The 26,071-nt window shown below is 34.6% G+C and overlaps 1 protein-coding gene and 2 non-coding genes across 4 annotated transcripts in view; 2 read left to right on the top strand and 1 right to left on the bottom strand.

The window, feature by feature from the left end:
• IL1RAPL1 (interleukin 1 receptor accessory protein like 1) overlaps positions 1–26,071 on the bottom strand; it is a 1,348,418-nt gene that overhangs the window by 486,978 nt on the left and 835,369 nt on the right. The window lies entirely within an intron of this gene.
• Positions 24,504–24,583, top strand: LOC119868661. Its single transcript, XR_005386638.1, has one exon. It is a non-coding gene; the product is annotated as a small nucleolar RNA U2-19 (small nucleolar RNA).
• LOC119868660 lies at positions 24,743–24,812 on the top strand. The gene has a single exon (XR_005386637.1). It is a non-coding gene; the product is annotated as a small nucleolar RNA U2-30 (small nucleolar RNA).

Below are 26,071 nucleotides of genomic sequence, written 5' to 3'. Positions count from 1 at the left end.
GGATCAGTTAAAATTCCTAAAGAACAAATGACTCCTTAGATATGAATTCATAGAACAATACCATTAGGTATCCCAGATCACTGCAAAATTACAATTATGATGTTTATGAAAAACCTACTATAAGTTTTTTTAACCTGTCAGGCACAGGGAGATGCAGCCAGTTTCCTTCTTGTATGTGAAAAAAATTTCCCCTATCTTTTTGCACTTGCTTCCCATGAGCTTGACGGTTTCTAACCAATTATCAATGTCATTGTGACTCCTTAATATAAATACCACCCCCTGCTATCTAATTTGCTATTGTACACAAATATTGGCAACTTAATCATGTACAGGAAGTGGTAAATAAATATCTTGCAACTATTTTCCCTGTTGATTTGACATCATTCAGGAGATATTTTATGATAATTGTTCACAGATTCTATTTAAGGCACAGACAAGCATAACTATATTCAAGCAGTTTTGAATATGAAGATGCCACTTCATTTTAATGACTTTCATTTGAATTAAACATTAATATAAAATACTTGTTTCAGAAAAAAGTATAATATATATAAATGTTCATTTTAAAAATAAGTGGTTGAATGATTTGATATGCATTTAGTTATTTGAGGTTTAAACTTATACACACATTCATTTCTACTACCTGCTAGTTGAAGCTATCCTCTATATCTAATATACGAATACATATTATTATAGCAGATCAAGAGTCAACAAATTATGGCCTGTAGGTAAAATCTAGCTTCTTCCTTACTCTTGTAAATAAAGTTTTATTGGAACACAGCCATGCTCATTTGATGATGTATTATTGTCTGTGGGTGGTTTCATGCTACAACAGCAGAGATGAGTAGTTGTGACAGAGACCATCTGGCTTGCAAAGCCTAAAATATTTACTTTCTGGCCTTTTGCAGAAAGTTTTCCCACCACCACTCTATTAGACAGTTGAAAATATATGTGTGTGCATATGTGTGTTTCCCCTCCTGCTATCTTTTTAAAAACCTATTCTATCCTGTCAGCACACTGCAGCCATTTCAGCATTTCTTAGATTGTAAATTTTTGAAAATTTTTACTCCAACATTAGCTAAATGTTCCTAATTGATAACATATCCTCCCATTATGCTAAAATAGACTTAGATTTGTCAACTCACACCCTCATTAAAAAAGCAAAAATTTGGGAAATTTTACTTTCTACCTTGACACTCTCTAACCAGTTTGCATTTCCCAAGTCATTAAGTTTACGAGAGTAAAGTTGCTGATATTGTCAAGAAAGGAGAATTAGAAAAGCTAAAAAGAATACCAGCTGTCAAGAGAATTCCCTTAATGTAGTTTTCTTCCCCTGACTATTTTCTCCTTTCATTTTTTTGTTATTTCTTTCTTCTTTTTTTTTTTTTAACTTGAGTCAATTAAATATGTTCTTACTTTCGACAGTAAGAGCACTGGTACATAACTAAAGTGTTTTATAAAATAAGATTATTTTATTCCTCCTTATATTCTCTGTGTGTCTGTGTGTTGCATAAGTTACTCATTTAAATCACCCTTTCTTTATTGGTCAATATTGCAAGATGTTTCTTCATTCTTAAGGAGAGATTCCTGGGAGAAAAGGGATACATTAGTGGTAGCACTCTACCCATGGAACCCAATTTAGATTTAGCGAGATGTGTTTCACTATCTAGATTTACTGTTAGAAGAGCTGTGGGAGTTTGCAAAACGACTACCTGGTGTGCATGCTTGAAAGAGTCAGATTAAAATTAAAATCTCTATAACAACACACCCCTATTTTGTAGTGAAAATTATATGTTACTATTATACCTATTCTCTCTCCTACTGTCACTCAGATACAGTCATACTCCTACTTACACATTATTGCTATCCCAGTATCATTAAACTGCCAATGCTCTTCACTTTGACCCAGAGAACAGGTTAAAAGGATCCTTCACAGTAATCTAGGTTCAAATCCTTGCAGTTTCCCAACCCCCCAACCACATAGACAGTAATCTTAGACAAGTGATTTATTCATCTTTGTTTCGGTTTCCTTATCTACAAAATGAGAATAGTGTCTCCCACTGGATTGTTGTAAATATTAAGTAAGATAATGCCTGTTGTTAGGGACTGAATGTTTGCCCCCTAATTCATATGTGGCAGCCCTAACTCCCAATATGATGGTGTTTGGAGGTGGGGCTTTTGGGACATAATTAAGTTTAGAGGAAGTCATAAGGACTGGGCCCTTGTGATGGGATTATGAGAAAAGGAAGAGACATCAGAGCTCTCCCTCTCTGTCATGTGAAGACACAGTGAGAAGGGGGCCCATCTGTAAGCAAGTTAGCAGATCCTATCCATTAATTAGCACTGAGAGCACCTTGGCCTTGGACTTGCCAGCCTCTCAAAACTGTGAGAAATAAATGTCTATTGGTTAGGCCACCCAGTCAGTTGAATTTTTTAAATTTATATTTTTATTATTTTTATTGAGATATAATTTACATATATCATTGTGTGTTTAAGGTATACAATGTATTAATCTGATACATTTATGTATTTCAATGTGATTACCACAGTAGCTTTAGCTAACACTTCAATCATGTTGCATAGTTATTTCTTTTTTTTTGTGGTGAGAATATTTAAGATCTTGTCTCTTAGCATTATAATACAGTATCATTGACTAGAATCACTATGCTATGCATTAGGTCTCCAGGACTTGCTGACCTTATAGTTGTAAGCTTAGACCCTTTAACATTTCCCCAATTTCCCCACTCCTTATCCCCTAGTAATCACCATTATAGTGTGTTTCTACAATTTTGGCTTTCTTGGATTCCACATATAAGTGATATTATATAATATTTATCTTTCTTTGGTTTATCCTACTAAGCATAATGTCCTCAAGTTCCATCCATGTAGTCACAGATGGCAGGATTTTCTTCTTTCACATGGCTGAATATTATTCCATTGTACATATATATACCACATCATCTTGTTAGAAGGGCTGTCGGGCAGCCCTGGTGGCTTAGTGGTTTAGCGATGCCTTCAGCCCAGGGTGTGGATCCCTCGCCTGGAGACCCGGGATCGAGTCCCACGTCGGGCTCCCTGCGTGAAATGGAGCCTGCTTCTCCCTCTGCCTGTGTATGTGCCTCTCTCTCTCTCTCTCTCTCTCTCTCTCTCTCTCTCATAAATAAATTAAATATTTAAAAAAAAAGAAGGGCTGTCATCAGGAAGGCAAGATATAACAAGTGTTGGTGAGAATGTGGGGAAAAAAGAGAACCATTGTGCATTGTTGGTGAAAATGTAAACTGATTCACCTACTATGAAAAACAGCATGGAAGTTCTTCAAAAAAATTAAGAATAAAACTACCATATTATCCACTAATCCAACTTCTGAGTATATATCCAAAGGAAATGAAAATAGGAAAAAAAATAGAAAATAGGATATTAAAAATATATCTTTACTACTGTGTTTAGTTCAATATTATTCACAACAGTCAAGATATGGAAACTACCAGAGTATCTGTCAATGGATAAAGAAGATGTGGTATACATATACTATGGTATTTTGTTCTAGCAGCCTGAGTTGACTAAGATACCAGCAAATGACAAGTTCTAGACTCCATATATAGTATAGCTTGGCAAATGTTAGGTATTACTAATTCCTTCTGAAAAATGAAATGCTTGAAAAAAATTATTTTTTGTATATCTCAACAATCACTGCATATTTTCCTTTTTTTATTTTTTATTTTTATTGGTGTTCAATTTACTAACATACAGAATAACCCCCAGTGCCCGTCACCCATTCACTCCCACCCCCCGCCCTCCTTCCTTTTCTTTTGCATTTACTTTCATAAATCTGCCTCCGTACTTTAATTTGTGAAGGGGTCTTAGTAAATATTAGAGTGTATGTGTGTTTGTGCATATATATGTTTTTTTTTTTTCATATATATGTTTAAAATGATTTTGATTCTTCACATTTTTGACTGTTTCAATCAGTAAATTTGTATTGGCTGGTTATAAAGCTGAGTCTTTGCTATATGTAATCTCTATAAGAATTTAGAAGTATTACTTTTTTTTCCAAAAAATCAAGTCTAAAACAATTTAGTTTTTGAGAATAATTTTGCCTTAAAATTATTTATACATTTGGATAGGGAGAATGAGGACATATTTAAATAATGTTGAATTTCATAGCATTAACAGTCTAATAGTTCGGGCTTTCTCACTTTTCTCCAACTGTAATTTCATCCTGTCACAATCTATTTCAAAAGAATCTTTCTGAATTAAATGTATAGGCAAAATCTCAGTGGTTCCCCACAACTAAGAGGATAAACTTTCAACCTCCCCCATGACCTGGTGTTGTTCCAACTCTCCACTCAATCTCCAGAATTAACTTTTACAAATATTGGCTCCAAACGAATTGGCCTATTACTGAACTTCAAATGCATTAGTTAGTTACACACCTCAGCAACCTTGTTCATGTATTTTTCCCCTGCCCAGGTCACTTTGCTGTCCTTTCTATACATAAAGTCAATGTTCATGGAAGTCCTACGAATGAAATGGAGTCTTCCTTGACTATTCAAGTATATGCTGGGCATTCCCTTTTATTAATGAATGGATTTATTATTTATAGCAACAAACTTTGCCCTTAGAATCCACTCATTTATCCTTCAGATGGGTAATGGGTGACTTCTGTATACCTGAGACCCAATCTCCTATAGTGACATATAATACATACTATGTTTTCTACCATCTAGGAATTGACATATGAGTAAGTCAACAATTGTATTGCAGAGAGATATCTCTTATAAAAGAATTCTGCTATTGGAACTCAAAGGAAGAGCTTATTTTATTTAAATTAATCTAAGTTTGAATATTTTAAGTGAAATAATGTCATAAGAGCTCTTGCTAATAATTGCCATAAGAAACTCCATGAGATGATACACCTGCCATTCAGTGAATTCTACAGTAAAGTGAAACAAGTAATGCTAAAGCAAAGCTCTGTGACTTACAACCATTGTTTGCTCATTAGTATCAATGCTTCAGATACCAAATCATTCTGGATAATTACAAATATATTGTGAAAACTGCCTCTTGGACAATTATAATACATACAGAAACTGTAAACTTTATGGATAAACACTGAGGAAATAAATTACTTTGCTTTGAGGAAGTAAACTATTTTGCTTTCTTTTGGAAGGCAAGTAAACACTTTTTTTTAAAATACGAGGTTCACATAACTGTCTCAATATGAAACTGAGAAAGGCAGCGTCACAATGAAAACTAACTAACTGGAAATTTTGTTTTTATAGGCAAGATAAAGCATCTCTCTTTGGAGGAGTAAGAAGATTTCCACATGCACTAGATAATCAAACCACGTATACATAAATGGGGACTCTAACTAGGCAGTACAGTTTGATATCATAACAAAAGTGTGTAAGTACAGGTGGATTGTGGTTTTCAAGATTAAAAAAAATTATTTTAATGCTTAGTTGATTTTTATACTTAGTAATACTGAGAGTCTGCAATAAGAACAATTAAAAGGTGACTATTCATTCCAATTTAGATCATGCAGAATCTGTTTTAAAATTACGTATAGTTTAAAATCCAGTGGTGTGCTGATGAATGTTTAACAACAGTTCTGTGGTGGGGAAGGGTGTGATTTGTAGCATTTGTCAAGCTCTTGTGAGTTGGTACAAGTTGGCCCCATTGTATCACTGGTTTGCTCTGAGATCATTTCAAATGATACTTGGTATTAACTTTGTGAAAATGGCAATACTATGAAAGTATAACCCATTTTTCCCAGAGCATACTCCATGTATAATCACTTGTATGTTGCTAAATGATGATTAATATGTTCATTGCTGTGGACTGTCAGGTACATTGTTAACTCTAAAGAAGCATTCTAAGTACTGTCTTACAGAAAGAAAACAGCTACCTGAGATTAATTGATATGCTGTTCCTTGGTCACCGGACTTTATATGGTTTAATCAAGTCTTGGGAATTATCAGAACTAAAATTGTTCCTTAGTTTTAGATGATTGATAATACATCACTTATTAGTACACTTTGCCTCTTTTTAAAAAGATTTTATTTATTTATTTGAGAGAGAGAGACAGCACAAGTGTGGAGGTGGGGGGCAGAGGGAGGGGGAGAAGCAGACTCTCTGCCAAGCAGGGAGCCCTACAGGGGGCTCTATCCTAGGATCCCAAGACCATGACCTGAGCTGAAGGCAAACGCTTAACCGACTGAACCACCCAGGTACCCCCAGTACTCTTTACCTCTTAAAATGTTTGTTTTAGTTTTTAAGCAGAATAATCTAAGTACTGTCTGATATAACCTAATTTAGGAGTCAGAATATGTAACATGACTCATTAAAAACAAACTATTAAAATTCCTGTCAAAAGTTTTTGTAGTTTGCTTGTTGTGTTTTTAATCACAGGTGTAATAAAATTAAGTACACACATAAAATGAAGCCACATTTCAGGAAGCTTTCAACAGTTCAGGATTCTTCAACATTTAAACCTCATTGCTTTCTGTTTGTTTGGTTCTCAAGTTATGCCTTTGTTTTGAGGGATCAAAATTTCAAAGTGAGTTTTCTAATTAAAAAGTCATATCAGGAAATAGATCTTGAGAACCATCTGAGACTATATTTTAAATTCCAGACAATTTTACTCCTTTCAACTATTATCCCAAACTAAAAGTAGTATGTAAGTGGTAGTTATCTCTAGTTCAACCTTCTTTGTTGAAACAATTTTCTTAGTGTACTGGGATTATTAAAAGATATTTAAGTAGTTTCAAAATTGATTTTGGAATTAATAAATGATACTGGAAAAACAAACTTCGTTACAGGAATTATATCACAGTAAAAGATTTTTTTTCTTTTTAAATCAAAGGATTATTGTCCCATTTAACATAGAAATCTAAGCTCTGGGCCACTTGTTTTTCAGGGTCCATATGTCTGAACTAGGATAGAGAGTAAAATGACTCACTTAAATAAACTTAAATAGCTATATCAAATACTTGTAACTACTGCAATAATTTTATAGAGACTATACTGTAAATGCAGCCATAAAACGGATCAGGTCAAGGTCAATTATAGCCTACTTCTTGGCAGGCTTTCTTTGATAACAGCTATCTCTATGATAAATCAACACATTTATAGATGCAGTTCCAGTTTTAAAAACAAAGGCATTTATGTATAATGCATAAAACTTCTAACTCAGAAGCCACAAAGGTCTGACCCTGTTTGTGAAAAGGGAGCTAATGGCTAAGCCAGCAGGGTTCCAAAAGAGATAATGGTGTCCTACTGGTAAGTAAAACTTAATGCAGCTCCAGAAAGTTAGCAATTGATTTTCTGCTCACTAGTGAGATCTCTTCTCTCCCCAAGAGTGTTCCTAAGACAGTAGAGACTGGAGCATTCACTTTATAAAAGTCTATTCAGCTTTTCAGAACTGAGGTATACCTTTTAGTGCACAAAAAGAAGTATAACATCCTGTTGACCTTACAGTGAACTTTGTTTCATGGATGTGTCCAATTATAACATTTATATCTAAAAAAAAAATTCCAGAAAACAGAGGTTCACATGACTAGGTATAAAGGGATTGTCTATTTTTATACAGCGACACATTAACTACTGGGGATTTACTGTTTCTGTTTACCTACTATAAAAGTATAGTGTGGGAAGTACCAGTGCAAACTTCAAGTTTGCATGAGAGACATGAGAGACTCCTAACTCTGGGAAACGATCAAGGGTAGTGGAAGGGGAGGTGGGTGGGGGAATGGGGTGACTAGGTGACGGGCACTGAGGGGGGGCACTTAACAGGACAATAACTAGGTATTATAGTATATGTTGGCAAATCGAACTCCAATAAAAAATATACAAATAAAATAAAATAAAATAAAAATTGCATTAAAAAAGAAAGAGGGAGACAGAGGTGGACATACAGACAGAGATGCTTACATCCTAACGAATTTCAAGGCTCTGGGTCCAACTCTGAATGCGACACATTATACTTTGGTCCTGTGCACTGATTTCTGTATGATTCTCCTGAGGGTTCTGACTCATTATGTTGCCAAAAACAAAGCCCCTTAGATGTTTGATCACATAAGGGTAGAGTTTGTTCTCTGTAATACAAATAGTGAACTAAGATAAATACTAATTATATGAGTGAAACATAACATGTAAAATTTTTTTGAAAATGGAACTAGAATGAAAAAATATATTAGTGTCTTTTATTATTTTACTTATCAATATTAAGATCAATCACTGCATCTAAGTGCTGTATCGCTTTGTTTTAAATGAAGTAGAAATAAGACTTTGAATAAATGTGGTCAATATACTAATAGCTGAACATTAAACTTTACCAGATAGGACTAATTTGTAGATTCATTAATGGTATTAGATAAATGTCAATTTTCTGATATTGATAACTGTACTATGATTATGTAAGAAATTAAAATTTGGGGACGGTGGGTAAAAGGTACACAGGGATCTTATATGCTATTTTCAGAACTTGTTTCTAAGTTGAAAACTGTTTCAAAATAAAGATGTTAAAATATGTAAGATACTGGACTAAAAACATTTATTTTTCATTCTCAGTTAAATCCCACCAAAATGACAGAGACTAGATCAAGGAAACAGTCCATTATCACACTAAAAAATATGTGGATGTCTTCAGCTAACTGGAAGATTTGCAAATTTTGTGGTTAAAAGTAAGCAGGTGGGATCATTTGTCTGAAGAACCAGAGCAGAGAAAATTTCCACCCCAAACAGGAGCAGGAGGGTTTGGTTCTGCTTTTCAGGAAAAGAGCTATTCTTCCCAACAGATCTCTAGAGACCCTCCAAAATTAGCAACAATGAATTCTGAGATACAATTCAAGAAGGAATAATCGTGCCAGTTCATTAATCAGGACTTTCCAAACATTTCTGAACTCCAGCATATACAGATGATTACATTCATGTGGAACAGTAGAATGGCACAAGGAGAAATGTGTTTTAGGTAGATTTGAAGCTTGCATAACATATGCAGAGTGGAATTATCTTCAGACCAGAAGAGTGTTCTACATGGTAATACAATAACATAAGCCAAGATCACAGATAGATTTTCTACTGTGCCAATGATACTGTACTGATTTTGACTTTCTGAGGCACTACTGAACTTTGAAGTCATGTCTAGGAACATCAGGAGAGAACATCAAGGTCAAATGAAATGTCTACCAAGTACCATATGTCATAAGCATACCTTTTTTGGCTTAGGTATTAGGCAGTAAGTATCTGAATCAGCAGGTGGGATCTGTGCAACTTTGAAGCAGGTAAGAATTAGGACTGTTAAGAAAATTAATAATAAAATGTTAACACTCTGGAAAACAGTCACAGATGTTAATTTCTCTTTCTCAGTTTGGTCTGATACCAATGAGATTTAGAGTTAAAGGACAGGCAAGAATCAAAGATAATGGAGACTTCTGCCATCAGTGGCAGAATTAACTAATGGCAAATCAAGAGATGATGAGTTAATTTTTGTTGTTTAATATGAAGGAAAGGGACCGTAGACAGAGGATGAGAAAGAAAAAGGAGGAGGTATTGGGGCTACATGGAGATGTTCCAGTGAACCATTCTAGTAAGTGGCTGGACATATGGGATTTTTTTCTTGGAATAGAGGGCACTGAAGAAAGTAGAAGGTCATAGTTAAAGCTGTAAAAGTAGATAATCATGGAGGAAAAAAGGAGAGGAGGCAAATGAACAGTGAAAGAAGATGAGAGGGGAGAGCCATGACACAGACATCACTAGATAAGAATATATTAACTGCAGCAACCACAGACACTCATATCCAGTGCTGACCTCCTTACATTTTGTTTACTGTGATATTATAAAGAATCAGAAACCATTATGGAAGGGACAATTGGAAGAAAAATAGTAACCTTAAAGTTTATTTAATACCGATATTTCAATTATGTCCCTTTCTTGCAACTGATAAAATTCAAATAGCAATAAACATGTTCTAAAATGTTTCCTTCATTTCCCAGTGAAATTTGTTCCTTTTTATTTGACATATATTGGAAAGGCTAAATTAAATTCTAATTCAGCTGCTTTTATTTTGTTCTCATAATTGTGTTTCAAATGTCATTCACATGAATGGCTACAAACGCAAATACTTTTTAAATATGAATCTTAATTTTTCTTTATCTTGACCTAAGAAAACTGATAATGAGGTGGCCCCTGTCTTCTGGGGTAAAGGTTTTAAATGAAACCAATCTGGCAAGGACTGATTGCAAATCATCACTGGCTTGTTATGTGTTCAATAGTCTGTTAACTTCATGGTGGTCTCAGATCAATTCTTGGAGAACAAATGTCCATTTCATTAAAATTCCTACCTCAACTGCAACCAATTAGTATCCCAAACAGACTCTGAGAAACCATTCCCCTTATTCTTCACTGGTAAGAAAAGTTCTCTGTCACTCTGCAAGTACATGAAATAGATGCTACATACCTGTTCTGGATTTAAATCAAGAATTCTGTCCCTGCAGTTTTCTTTGTTGTATTTTTAATGACAATTGTGTCTCTTCAAATAAAATTCAAATTGTGACCTAAAAAATCCTGGACATGTATTATCCTACAGGATTCTGTGATGACCAACTGAGAGATACCAAATAGTCTGTAAATTTCTAATTCATAAAAAATTTGAAGTTTTCCAAAAATATATGGAAGTGCAAATGTTTTATCACACACACAAACACACACACACACACACACAATCAAACTGATACAGATGAACTCTGTTTCAAGTCACTATATCTAGCTTAGCTGTACAAGCTTACAAAGGACTCCCCAAAGAAATCCTTCTATGATTTCAAACCAAATATGTACTTGTGGTTCCAAACCAAAAGAATAAGAGAATAAAGACTAGATTTAGAAATACATCGTGTCTGAGGTAGTATGAAGTATATTCTAAAGTACTTTCTCATTAGTTTACTAAAGCCATTTCTTGAAGTTCTCCAAAACACATGGTATAAGACTTAATTGTATGTCAAGGGGGAACATCTCTTATAATTTATAAATCAAATAAAGATTCCCCATCTTTTCATACAAAAGGTTTTCATTTTCCTGACCCCTGTGTAGATAAGTGTTACAGATTCAGAAAGTAAGTCAGAGTTATATTGGATCATTGCCTCCAATTTTTCACTCCCACACCATAATAGGATTACTCATATGTGATTTTTGCCCTATGATTTTGGGGTGCTTCCTACTGGAGTAGGGGAAGTATATCCCTTTAAGACATTTGCTTTAGTCATTGCTGTGACTTCCTCTGGACAATGAAAGATGGATGGAAGTGACACTGTGCCTATTACTAGCTGAACCTTTGGGAAGTATTCCACATTTCTGCCAACTCTCCTGGAGCTTCCACTGTTTGCCACTTAAAGAATATACTCTAGATAGCTATTGCTCCTTCAGCATGGATCTCAGAATTAATATATAAGGAACAGACTTGAATCTAACCCAAAACCTGGAATTCAGCATAACTCAATAGAACTCATGCAAGAATAGACATGATCAGTTAAAATATAGTCACGCTATAGACCTCTGACAATGAGATAAATGATTGGTATGGCAAACTATGCTTTTGGGTTGTCATGCAGCATTATCACTATAGCTTGCCTAATAAAACCCCATGGTAGGGTGCTATTTTCAGCTATTTGCCTTTCCCTTGGAAATTGTAGGAGATAACAGATGACAGGAATAAGGATACTAGCACAGCAGGTCTGTGGAATTCAACAAACCCTTACTAAGCACTAACTGAATGTAGGGTTAGATTATTCAAGAGATTCAAATCTGCTGACTTTGTAGAGCACCACCAATCAATGGTGTGTACTCATCATTTATAGAATAATGTACACAAAGTATCAGAAGACCTATACTTTTAAGTTCCCATGGGACATATACCAAGAATGACCATATCTTGGACCATAAAACAAACTTCAGCAAATTTAAAAAAACTCTCATCTTACAAAGTGTGTTCTCTACCCACCATAGAAGCAAAATAAAAACAACAGAAAAATAAAGGAAAACTACTAACATTTGGAAACTACACAATATGCTACTACATAGTCCAAAGATCAAATAACAAGGCTCAATAAATATCAAAAATACGTTGAACTAGAGGTGACATTGGTGGGGGGATAGGTTAAATAGGTGATGGGGATTAAGGAGTGCAATTGTTGTGATGAGCAATTGTAGGGTAGTGTTGAATCATTGTATTGTACACCTGAACCTAATATCATACTGTTTGTTAACTAACTGGAATTTAAATAAAAACTTAAAAAAATACATTGAACTAAATAAAAATGAAAACACAACTTACAAAAAATTTATGAGATGAAGCCAAACCAAGTGCTAAGAGGAAATCTGAAGGCATTAAATGCTTATGTTAGAAAAGGGAAGAAATCAGGGTGCCTGGGTGGCACAGTCACTTTAGTGTCCCAACTCTTGGTTTCAGCTCAGGTCATGATCTCAGGGTCCTGAGATGGAGCCCTGCGTCAGGCTCTACACTCAGCACAGAGTCTGCTTATCCCTCTCCCTCTGCTCCTGCTCCCACACTCTCATTCTTTTGAGTAAATAATATTTTAAAAAAAGGGGAGAAATATCAAATCAATAAGTTCCCTCCTGAAGAATCTAGAAACATATCAAAATGAACCTGGAGCAAGCTGAACGAACAAAACAATAAAGACAAAGGCAAATATCAATGAAATTGAAACAGAAAAGCAATTGAGAAAATCAGTGTTCTATGGAAAGTGCAATAAAACTGCCAAACTTCTAACAAGACTGATAATGAAAAAGACAACACAAATTATTATCAATAATGAAACCATCACAACTACTACAAACCCTCCAAACATCAAAAGAATAATAAAAAAATAATTCTATATATTTTAATTTGTCAATTTAAATGAAGCGGACCAATTCTTCAAAAAACAGAAAATGTCACAACTTATCCAAAGTGAAATTGCTAATTTGAGTAGTTCTATAACTACTAAGGAAACTGAATTCAAAATTAAAATCCTTTCAAAAAAGAAATCTTCATGTCCAGGTGATTTCACTAGAGAATTCTACCAAACATTAAAAAAAGCATTAGCACCAATTCTATACAACTTCTTCCCCAAAATAGAAGAGGATGGAATACGATTAAGATTATCCCTTATCGAATATCCCTTATGAACTCTACACAAAACAATTTTATAAAATATTAGCAAGTAGAATTCAGTGATACATAAAAATAATTATACCATGATACAGTGGAGTTTATTTTCAAGGCTGGTACGCTATTCAAAAAGTAGCCAATTTAGCCCACTATATTAACAAACTAATAAAAAAAACATGATCATATTATCTGATGCAGAAAAATAATTTAACAAAACTCAACACTCATTCCTGATAAGAACTTTTAGAAAAACAAGAATAGAGAGATAGAGAGGAGTACCTTCAACCTGATAATGAGCATCTACAAAAATCTGCAGCAAGCATTACACTTAATCTTAAAAGACTGAGTGGACTGAATGATTTCCTTCTAAAATCTGGAACAAGGTGGGATTCCCGGGTGGCTCAGCAGTTTAGTACCTGCCTTCAGCCCAGGGCGTGATCCTGGAGTCCTGGGATCGAGCCCCACATCAGGCTCCCTGCATGGAGCCTGCTTCTTCTCTGCCCCTCTCTCTCTCTCTCTCTCTCTCTCTCTCTCTCCCTCATGAATAAATAAATAAAATCTTTAAAAAATAAATTAAAATCTGGAACAAGGAAAGGATGTCTGGTCTCACCACTCCTATTCAACACAGTGCACATAGATTGGAAAGGAAGAAATAAAACTGTCCCTATCTGCAGATAACATGATTGTGCTGTACTAATGGCAACTGGTGCATATTGGAACTGTGTCCTCATTTTGCACTTTTTTGATACAAATCAGTCTCAACAGTAATGATTAGTAACTATGTATTATTAAACTTAACTGAATAAATAACTAAATCTGGAATTGTGAAACTTAAGATTTTTGTTATGATTTGGGGTTGGGGAGGCACCCTAGGATTTATATAATTTATAAAAAGCAGGCATTATAAAATAATGCCTGCTCACATAGTAAAGAATACAGAAAAAAAACAATTCTTATATATGCTGTTACTTAAAAACTTTGTATTTTCAGATGCAAATTTTAATATATTTATATATACCTTAAAATTTCACCGTGAAACGTTTTGCTTGCTGCCAGGAGGAATTTTTGCACAAATTACATAGTATAGATCACTATCATGAAAGATATCAAAACTGAAAGCAAGAATCTTTAATAATTATGTAATGCACATAACACATTTTATTAAATTAGTGCAACACAGAAGTAACTTTAAATACCATAGTATCTTAAAATAGTAGTATAGTAGCTAAGATCTCATTTGGGGCCTTTACAGGGTAGGCTGTATATTTTCTTTGTTAGCTGTCTTTAATTAATGATTTTGCCTTCAGTCACTCCAGGAAATTTTAATTTCACTTTCAAGGAGCTTAAGTCTTCATCTATCAGAAATAAAAACAAAATTAGCCATCCCTAAAAGATAGCTCTCTGGACTTATCAAGCAGAAGGGGAGGTTTCTGCTCCTATCCATCACCTTTTGGGTCTTGTCTCCACACAAATGAGTAAGTAAAGAGGGGTATACAAATTCTTGTAAGATATTTGCATTCTTCTCCATTTTTTTCTTCAGAAGTCCTCACAAATTTTGTCAGTTACTAGTTTGCCCGTAACTGCTTCCCAGGCTTGAATGAGAATATGTGCAAGATCACTGTACCTAGTAAAAGAAAAACTTTTTCAAATGTCCCAGTATGAGAATTCCTAGGAAGATACTTGTAAGAATTTCACCTTTGTCATTAAAGCTAAAATCATTTTGAACATCAGTTTTGAAAAGAGATTGAAATCATCAAAATAAAACCCAAATGAAAGAAAATCTAAAACCTATATACTGTTAGTGTTAGTTTCTTTCTCCCCTTTCCCCATATTGTTTTAAGTAATTTTATCTTTTTTATTCTCTTGCCTCCAGGGAAGCAAAATGTTTCATGAGGATATATTTATTGTAATAACTATCAGTCTAATAGAATTAATGAAATTTCTTTTCTTTTTTTTTTTTGAATTAATGAAATTTCTAGAGGAGTTTAACTTACCCTGAAAGGATGGTTTATATATTAGTATTATATAAATATATTTTTCAATGAGAAGCTGCTTTTTTCCTCCCACTAATGGAATTTCAGGTCAAGAAAGTTTATAAAGAAGTATGATTTAGAGTGCCCCCTTTTCTGGGCACTATAGATAGTAGGCGGAAAAGCCAGAGTAGCCAGTCCATTAACATAGAAATCTATTAACACAATTCTTTTAAAGCTATTTTTGCAAATTTAATAAAGGCAGACTTTCAGGGGTTGAAATGATTAGCTGTAATGTGACTTAGGTTAAAGCATAGGACATATAATCAGACCCTTTATCAGAATGTTGTTTTTCTTTTATAAATAAAATATAGATCAATCGTCAACTCCTTGTAGTATGCCACAAGATACATAGCATGCATCAAGATGGTCATATAACTTTGATATCGATTCCACTTATAAAACCACACATGCACTTATATCGAGTAATTCAAAAACAAATGCAGAAAATAATAACGTGATACCACTTTACACTCACCAGGATGGCTGAAATTTTAAAAAAGAGAAAACAACAAGTTGGTGAAGATGTTAAAAAACTGGAGCCCTTACACACTGTAAACATATGGTTTGCAGTATCTGAATGTGAAGTGGTACAACTGTTGGGAAAAACAGTTTGTACTTCCTCAAAAAGTTAAACAGAGATACCTATGACTCAGCAATTTCACTACTAGGTATATACCTAAATGAATTCAAAACACGTTTACACAAAAACTTGTACACTAATGTTCACAGAAGCATTATTCATAATAGTGAAACAGTAGAAGCAACCCAAATGTACATCAAATGATGAAGGGATAAACAATACATATTACATTGTTGGAATGGAATATTGCTTAATCATAAAAAGACATGGAGTACTGCTACATGCTCCAACAAGGATGAACTTTCAAAACATGCTAAGTGAAAGAAAATAGTGACAAAAGACCACCTCTTGTAAGATTCTATGAACAGGCAAATCCATAGAGACAGGAAGTAGATTAGTGGTTGATAGAAAATAGTAGGGTGGAATTGGGAGGTATGGGGTTTATTTTTGGAGTAATGGAAATGTTCTGGAACTAGACAATGATTATGGTTGCATGACATTGTGAATACAGTAGCCCCCCCAACCACTTACCTGTGGTTTCACTTTTGGGGATCTCAGTTACCCCTGGTCAAGTGCTCTCTGGAAGCAGATGATTTTCCTGACATATTGTCAGAAGGTCACTAGTAGCCTAATGCTACGTCACAGTGCTTACATCAGTCATCTCACTTCAACTCATCACGTAGGCATTGTATAATTTCACATCATCACAAGATGAAGGGTGAGTACACTATAATAAGATACTTTGAGACAGAGGTGATTTACATTCCCTTATTACAGTATATTGTTATTATAATAGTTCTTTTCTATTATTAGTTATTGTTAGTCTTGTACTGTGCCTCAGTTATAAATTAAACTTTATCAAAGGTATGTATTTATAAGAAAAAAACAGTACATATAAAATTTGGTACTATCCACTGTTTCATATATCCACAGGGGGCATTGGAATGTGTTCCCCCATTGATAAGAGGGGGACTACTGTATACTAAAATCCACTAAATTATACACTTTACATTGGTTAAAAGAGTGAATTTTATGTTATGTGATTCTGAGTAGAAGACCAAATGCATTCAGGGACCTAACATATAAATTAAAGTAATAATTAATGAGTACCTCTTAAATCTTCTCCTACTCACTTTTTCCTAGCAATCACTAATCAATTTTCTGTCTCTATAGATTTGCCTACTCTGTATATTTCATATAAATAGTATCATATAATATCTGGTCTTTTGTGACTTGCTTTTTTCACTTAGCATGCTGCTTTTAAGGTTTATCTATGTTGTAACATGCAACAGTACTCCATTCCTCATAAGGTTTAATAAAATACTGTTGAGTTATGTAGATAATTCTCAAAAAAAAACAAAGCACAATTCTTGGCTTTAATTTTTTTCCAGATATGGATTACCATATACAAAATATTGAGGAAGCATCAGAATTTACATGAGCAGAGGATTAAACTGTATCAGTAACAACTCTCATGAATGAATTTAGAGAAATAGACAATAGTTGGCACAAAATAATGTGCCCACTATGAAAACAGGTATTGCTGTTTCACATGACCAGCCTAAAAAGAATTGAAATGAGCCTAACTGGAACCACAGGAATGTACATATTAATATGATAAAGATAAAGAGATAAGGATGAAAAAATCAAATATGTCAGTTCAAAGCCTAGTCTACATAGAAAAAGTGATTAAGGAGGGAAGGGAATTGAGAAGTCTCCAAATTTCAGTATGAAAAAGTATATTAGAATGTTCAAGTTCTCCTTAAGTATAAAAATATTATCTTACCTGTGATAATGAAAGTTCTGTAATTACTTTAAATGTTATTTTTTCCAAATACCTCTCCATAAAATTTTAAAATATATTTTAAGAATCATATCACATATAAATAGTAAGCTCATATACACAGTCATATACACACTAATGTATCTATAGTTGTCATAAACTTTATTTATATGTAAGAGTAAATATAGAAGAAATCAAAATCATTTGTGAAATGAAAGGGCACAGAGCTCTACAGAGGTCCCATAAGCATAACTGTAAAAATATATTAAATTATTATACATGATGATTATATTCTGGACAATTATGTTTAATAAGGAATAAAAAAAGAGAAAATAGAAAAAAATTGCTGAATGTTACAAGATCACGGAAATCTCTTTTAAAAATACAGTGAATTTTTAGAGAGTCAGGGTGCCTGGATGGCTTAGTTGGTTGAGCATCAGATTCTTGTTTCAGCTCAGTTTAGGATCTCAGGATCCTTAGATCAAGTCCCACATCAGGGTTCTGTGCTCAGCAGGAAGGAAGCTTCTCTCCTCCCTCTGCCTCTAGTCCTTCTCTCTCTCTTTCTCTCAGATAAATTAAAATTATTTGTCTTTAAAAAAGACAAATAGTCAATATTCTCATTGAAAAACTCAACCAAATTAGCTATTAAATAATATAAAATTAAAAGAATATTGGGGGTTCACTTTGTCTTTATAAGTTTTGCCAAGATTTAAAAAATTGGTAATACCCAGTGTTGTAAATAGGTATTCTCACGCAAAATATGAAGGCATATAAATTTGTAAAGACTTTTTAGGAGACAGTTTGAAATTTTATTTAAAAAATTAAATAGATATGCCTTTTTATCCAGAAATTACACTTCGAGAAATTATTTCTAAAGATATCACATCAGGCACTTCCATGTTTTGTAGATAACAAGGTGAAAGCAGAATAAACACTACACAAGAAAAGCACAAAACAACTTCCATCTGCATTTGGTTGCTTACATCTTCTCCGAGGGTTATTTTAGTTTTACAAAATGAAAGTATATATTTAAGTTTAAAACTGGCAAGTGGAAGGTATGAATTCACATTAAACAGTGAGCTTAGAAAATTAGAAATTCAATTACTTACCTTACATGATAACCTATTTTCATATGGTTACATATGGGTAGAAACAAAGTCTGAAGTTTTACAAATAGACGTTATAGATAGATGTGCTCCCACCCAAATAACAATTTGGGTAGAAAGACGAGCAGTAGAGCAATGGTTTACTATATAAGCAAGACAATATATTCTGTTTTTAAATATGAAGCTTTTGTCTACTATTTCCTTATGACATAGATAATACAAACTCTACATGTAATTCTAATCTTGTTTTCTGCACCCATCTAAACTATTACACCCAAATTAAAGGAACGTTGTAAATCTAGGATACATTATAAGAATACGTTATCTTTATGCACTTTTATAGTAGCTTGGTTGATTGAGACATCTTGGTATCAAATGTATGTTTTACTTGCCTTGTGTTTATATTTTTCTATGTAAAGTTACCAAATGCAATCTTCTACAAAAAAAATCATATCAAATTTGCAAATATGATATGGCATGATATTCTTCCTAGTGTTATTTAAAATACAAAATAGAAAAAGAAAGAAGGTATGTCACAGGAAATTGAATTGATTAATCAATTAATCAGTATATCCTTACACTTAATTAAGTATATACTTGAAAAGGATGAAGTCTATTTCGTATTAATATGGAAATATGCCCACATTATGTTATTAATGTACACGAATGGATAAAAGAAAGCACATGAAACATTATTAACAAGATATATGAAAGGATATTTGTCTAAATGTAAATGGTAGTCACCTCTGTGGTGTGGGATTTTAGGTGATCTTTATTTTGTGCTTTAATCTATTCATTTTCAGTAAGTACTGTCACCCCATGAGTGCAGAAATTAGTTCCTGAGGGGAAAACAAATCTTGGCTATTACAATGGTTTATGGCATTCCAAAAGCCACAGCATATAAACAGATATACCATATATCCATCATTTTAAAATCTCTTGGGGGGAGCAGTTAAAATCTGAACCTTTCTATAAAGATTGGAAAACACTGCTTTAAACTATGGTTTCCAGTATTTGAATTTTCTACATGTGCAGTATTGTTTAATCACACATGCACACAACATAAACAGAACTATTTTCACGTTGAGAAACAAAGTTTTCTTTATTTTGAGAAAAAATAGGTTTATTACATTTTAGGAATATTTCCACCATGAATGATAAAAGTAGGCAAGAAATGTAGTATGGCTTAAAAAGGTAAGACCTAGTAATTGCAGGTGGATAAGGTATTTCTGTGCCTTAGAATATTCATTACAATCCTTTAAAAAATCTATTTACATCAATCCAGATTCCTTTACAGTAAACTTGAGGTCTAAATAATTTCCTAGAAAAACTGTACCAGGCAAAATCAAACAGGCAAGGAAGAGTTTATGAAAGGCCACTGTAGTAGGGGAGAGAGAGAGAACTCAACTCCACTAAAACAAAAGGTGAGAGAGATTTTAAGCAGTGGGATGAGCTAGTGGAAAAGTACTGGAGGACACTGGGGGAGGGGATTTGTCAGTATGATTAGGTTATGTGTGTTTGCTAATTGACACTTATCAAAGTTAGACTCCTACTCTCCCAGAGAGACTAGAGAGAGAACACCTTAGCTCTCTTGATGATTCCACATCAAAGGAAAGGCTCCCAAGTCTCTGAGAAAGATGTCTCTGAGATGTAAAACTGGCAAGAGCCTGTGAGATGATTTATACCTCAAAGGGGAAGGAATGATTGGACATTTTCAAGTTTTCTAAAGTTAAAGCTGTAAGAACATGGAGGTGGGGAGCCTATAATGATGAAGAAATCTGTCTACAGTTAGCTAAGCTGAGGGAACATTAAGGCTGTTTTGGTCACTAAGCACTCTGAAAAGTGCTTTCATTTACAAGGCCCCTAAGTTAATTTGTGGTTTACTAAAATGACTTTTTATTGTTATCCTACAGCTAAAATTAATGCAACACCCCAGAGTGACTCCAAAAAGAGCAGCTAAGTGCATTAACCTGAGGGGTAAAAATGTCTCCTATAATTTTTAAAAAGGGACACAGGATATTGGTGAATTAAAATTGCAAGTAAAATATTTTAAACTTTAAAAAATAGCATATGCACATTTAAGGGGGCTCCTTCTAATTCCCAGGAATGATGATTTATTGCGGTAGTTAGTATTCAGCATAATATTCCTTATTAGGAAGACTTAACTTTTCCTTTTCTTCTCTTTTTCTTATCCATCAAACCCTTTTGCTACCCTTTAGTTTTTTTAGAGAGGGAGAGAGAATGGAGGAGGGTGTGCAGAGGGAGAGGGAGAGAGAGAGAGAGAGAGAGAGAGAGAGAGAGAAACTTAAGTAGGCTCTGCTCCCAGCATCGAGCCTGACTCGGGGTTCGATCTCAAGACCCTGAGATCATGATCTGAGCTGAAATCAAGGGTCTGCTGGTCCACTGGTTGACAGACTAAGCTACCTAGGTGGCCCAATTACTTTTTCTAATTAAGATAAAAGAAGTAGCAAAAGGGGTATAATATTTGTAAAATGAAGAAAATTACAGAAAATGTAAGAGTGTTTAAGAGATTTTCTCCTGTTTAGTCATCAAATATATAATTTATAATTTTATTAATCCTTTAGACATATGCTTACATGATGTGAAACAAAATATCAAATGACAAGGAATGAATTTTCTTGTTTCCAAGTAGATAACTGAATAATTGTGTGCTGAGAATTATGGGCTGGTGTATGTTCACCACTGAGAACCATGGGGAGTGTGAAATATCTTTCTTTATGTGTGTGCTGCAGCAAAATTAAATTGACTGGACAAAATAATCGTTAGCATATCTTGAAGAATTTGGGGGTTCTATCTAGTTCTTAGCTCACTATAGCTCTTTATTTGCAATATTCTGCATGCTTTTTAAAAATAACATGGCTTTAAATTGAGAAAAGGAAAATGTGAATATTTTGAAGTTACTGTGGCGGAGCACATTCAAGTCAGACTTCACACACTGTAAAATCTGAATACTTAAATGTGAAATTGCTGAAAACAGCATCTCAAGGCTTCAGGACAGTTCATTATGGTAGGCTCTGCTGCCAATGTGATCTTGAAGGCCATAGAAAAAGTGCATTGTGTTATATTTTAAGACTGCATCATAATTAAGTGCTACTGCTGTGTGTGTGGCTTCCAGAAAAGTTATTAACAGCACTCTGTCAGATAATTAGAAACATAGATCATGCAGATATTTCTCTTAATTTGCTAGAATTCACACCCTAGTATAATTGTTCTATTCTCTTTGTTTTTGGGGAGAAGGCACTTTTAGTAACAAATTTATATGTCTAACATCTTGTTAGTGGACAAATCCACACATTTACCAAGAGTTTCTCTTCTGATCTCTTTCCTACCTTAGCTGTCAAGAAATGAAAATATAGAGTATATACATATACACATACATATATACATGAAATGCAAACATGGAAGGTATGAATTAGATATATATACAAATAGACATTTTACTTATGTAGACACAGACTACATCATATATATAGATCTATCTATTATCTATCTATCTATCATCTATCTATCATCTATCGGGGGAGAGAGAGCGCGAGAGCACGTGCAAGAGCACTCTGTAAGTCATACAATAAATTTTATACAGAAATACAGACTAATTAACCTTCTTCCTTATATTGTCCCTTTGGACATTAAATAAAGTTTAAGCCTAACAAAAATTTGTATGTTCTAGTAGAAAAGTCAATCTGTGGTTTCCTAAAACCACATGTGTCTGAGGTTTCCGAGTACACACTGTCTCCCTGAAACTGTTTTACTTGATGGTTTTTGTCTGCTTGGAAACAGATCGAACCCTAATGGAGAAGAGCAGTGCCTATACTTCTTAAAGGTGATCCATCCAGTAAGAAAATCATTATCTTATAAAATGTTTTCACCAATTTCCTCCTTTGCTCCACAAAGGACTGCTCCACAGCACCCGCTCTCTAACACTGTTTATTTTTTGTATTTGAGACAAGGGCTGGGCATAAGGGTGGTAAGGGGACCATGGGGAGTTTGTGTTATTTTCACTATTCCATCTTCACAATACACTCAACTATAAATATTTGGAACAAAATGACTACATGTGTCTAATCTTTACTTAGATGGTAAAAGACAAGTCTTTGTGTAAATAAATGACTGATATAAGGTTCATTTCCATTTCTGAGGAACATACAGACAACATTTTTTGAGCATTACAACACTAAAGTGGAGTCTAGGGATGTGTTTGGGATTCTTTGATGAATAGTCTGATGGGGTCCAAGGAGGTTAGATTTAGAGAAACAAGAAAGTAACTCAACTGATATGTGAAGAAGAGAACAGTTTCTTTTTTCTTCATCTCTCCTCCCTGGCTTCCTTTGCTTTTTATTTTCAGAAGTGCTAGCATTGAAAATGCCTCCAGGGTGTAAAAGGAATAGAGGAAAAGGAGGGGATTGGGTAGAAATTCCAGATACCAGTGAACTTTGAGGCAAAGAGACAGAAAGAACAGATGGAAATACCAAGATACAGAAGGAGGAAGGAAGTTAACAAAGTTCTTCTCAAATGGTTATTTGTAAGCACTGCTTGTATTTTAAAATGAAAATGTTATATTGTCAAGATTCTATCGCTTTTTAAATTCATTCAGTGGCTGTTAATTCAGGGACTGCTGTGTGGGAGGCTCTGAGGATCCTGTCCTCAGGTCCAGAGAGGCACACAGGCTCTAAGTCCTTGCTACTCGGTGTGTGCTCTGGGTCCTGCAGCACTCACTCAGAATTTGCATTTTTACATGATCTCCTTTTAATTCCTATGCACGCCGAACATCTGAGAAACGCAACTTGAAATATATGACTATAAAAGTGTGTGAAACAGACGTGTCTTGACACTATGAGAACACATACTTATTTTGGGGACTAAAGAAGACTTCACCTTCAAGGTATACATTAGACCTGAGGAAAGCACTGGAGTCAATCAAGTGAATGTATATGGTGAGGGTGGACAGTGATCTGGGCAGAAGGAATACTCCTTGATATAATAAAAAAAAAACAGTTTTGCTGGATGGTAAAGTATAATATGGCAAATGGATGGTGGCGGGGGGTATGAGGTGAGTGAGGACTAATGGTTGATGGTTTGACAAACCAGCTAAGGATCTGGGACTTTATCCTTTGAGTAATGTGGAGTGAGCCACTGGTACTTTTGAAGCATCTGTTTTTCACCATGTGGAGAATGGTTTTGAGGCAGGTGAAGAGGCAGCAGAAAGATGCCCCAGTCTTAACACATAGGAGCCTGTTTCTTCAGGCCTGGAGTTGTGTAAATTATATCTTAGTTATTTCTTTGTTTCAGAAATACAGAAGAAATCAGTATAGTCCTGAAAGAGTCTTAGATCTTTTTCACTCATTTTGTGTTCTAGAATGGTAATGCTTTCTTTTCAACAAAGCAAAAATCAGTAGTTTGTGAGGTCTTTTTCTAGCCTATGGACTAGAGGGAGGTCACTATTTGCTCTTTTATAATCAGCTTCAAGGCAGCAAGAGACAGAAGTCATAGCTATATAGAGGACAAAGCGGAACTTCTAAATGGATTTAGTTTAACTATTTAGATTTATTTTATTCATTTATGATTTTATTTATGATTTTATTTATTTATTTATTCATGAGAGACACAGAAAGAGAGAGGGAGAGAGAGGCAGAGACATAGGCAGAGGGAGAAGCAGGCTTCCTGTGGGGAGCCTGATGTGGGCCTCAATTCCAGGACCCCGGGATCACTGCCTGAGCCAAAGACAGATTCTCAACCACTGAGTCACGAGGCATCTCTAGTTTAACCTTTCAGATTTAAGATGCTTAATTCTCTGAGATCTGTTCTTACTGAAGTACATCAATGATGAAAATAGCCAAATCTGAGCATCAGAAGATCTGCCTGTCTACCTGCTGCATGATCTTCATAGTTCTGGGAAGCAAAAGTACTTTAAAACAATAAGGGCTTATATCTGGGATTATGAGTGCGTGAGTGTATGCATGCATGCTTATAAAAGTGACAGTGGATAACTGAGGACTTGTTGATGGATGAATGAGATGGGAGGGTATGTGTGTGTGTAACAGGCTAATCAGTTCTGAGCAGTGATGGAAAGGTCTCACCATGGACCTTTATAACTATGACGATTTCTACACTTGAACTGAACTCAGAATAAAATAAAATAAACTATTTAAGATCATTTTCAATACGATTTTCACAATATCTTATGTAATCCCTGCTGCAAACCTGTAAACTCAGCCTGAATTATCTGCAAACACTGACTCACCAGAGCATAAAGTTGTCAGAAACTCCAACAGCTATTTAAAGCCTGTGTGGAAGCAAGTGAGCATTACTATCAATATTCAGAGACACCACAACCTTCCATAACTTGTACTTCAATCCAGATTTGAATCTCTAGGAAAGAACCTTATTTTTGTACTTTTGTCCTTTCCCTGTTACTTTGTTGACCTGTTTGATCTCTTATCCCAGTTCATGCCTACCAACATATATATTAGACAAGAAAATTCAGGTTCTACTCAGGCTCCATGGAGCTCAAGCACCATAGGGAGCACGTAAGTCAAGGCGGTGTTAGCAACTCTATGTTCCATACAAATGGGAAATATGGGTAAATATTTCTTATGTTTTAGCAATTCTGATTCTTCATATGAGGGCAATGATGTGCAAATTCTTTACTTATGTTGTTATAAAAGATATTTTTAAGAGTAGTTTTAGGTTTACAGAAAAATTGAAGGGAAGGTACAGAGATTTCCCATACACCTTTCTGCCCCTCCACATGCACAGCTCCCCCATCATCAGGATCCCCCAAGCAGAGCTGCTCATTTGTTACAGCTGATGAGTCTACACTGACACATCACAATCACCCAAAGTCCATAGTGTACCTCAGGTTTTACTCTTGGTGTTCTACACCCCATGGGTTTGTACAAATGTATGCCATAGTATCATATAGAGTATATTCACTGCCCGTAAATCTCCTGTGCTCTGTCTATTCATCTCTCATTCCCCCACCCATAATCCTGGCAACCATTGTTTTTTTTTGTTCTGTCTCCATAGTTTTGCCTTTTCCAAAATGTCATATAGATGGCATCATACAGTATGTAGCCTTTTCAGACTGGCTTCTTTCATTTAATAATATGCATTTAAATTTCCTCCATGTCTTTTTGTGGCTTGATGGCTCATTTCTTTTTAGAATTGAATAGTTTTCCATTGTCTGACTGTTCCACAGCTTATTTATCCATTCACCTCCAGAAGAATGTTCTGGTTGCTTCTGATTTTGGGCAATTACAAGAAACGCCAGTATAAGATCAATGTACAAGTTTTTATGTGGACAAAAGTTTTCATCTCCTCTGTGTCAATACCAAGAAGCACAATTTCTGGATCACATGATAGGAGTATGTTTAGTTTTGTAAG

The sequence above is a fragment of the Canis lupus genome, chromosome X (assembly GCF_011100685.1).
Source record: "Canis lupus familiaris isolate Mischka breed German Shepherd chromosome X, alternate assembly UU_Cfam_GSD_1.0, whole genome shotgun sequence".
NCBI classification, from domain to species: Eukaryota; Metazoa; Chordata; class Mammalia; order Carnivora; family Canidae; genus Canis; species Canis lupus.
The sequence above is the reverse complement of the archived record's forward strand: the minus strand, read 5'-3'. Positions and strand labels throughout refer to the sequence as shown.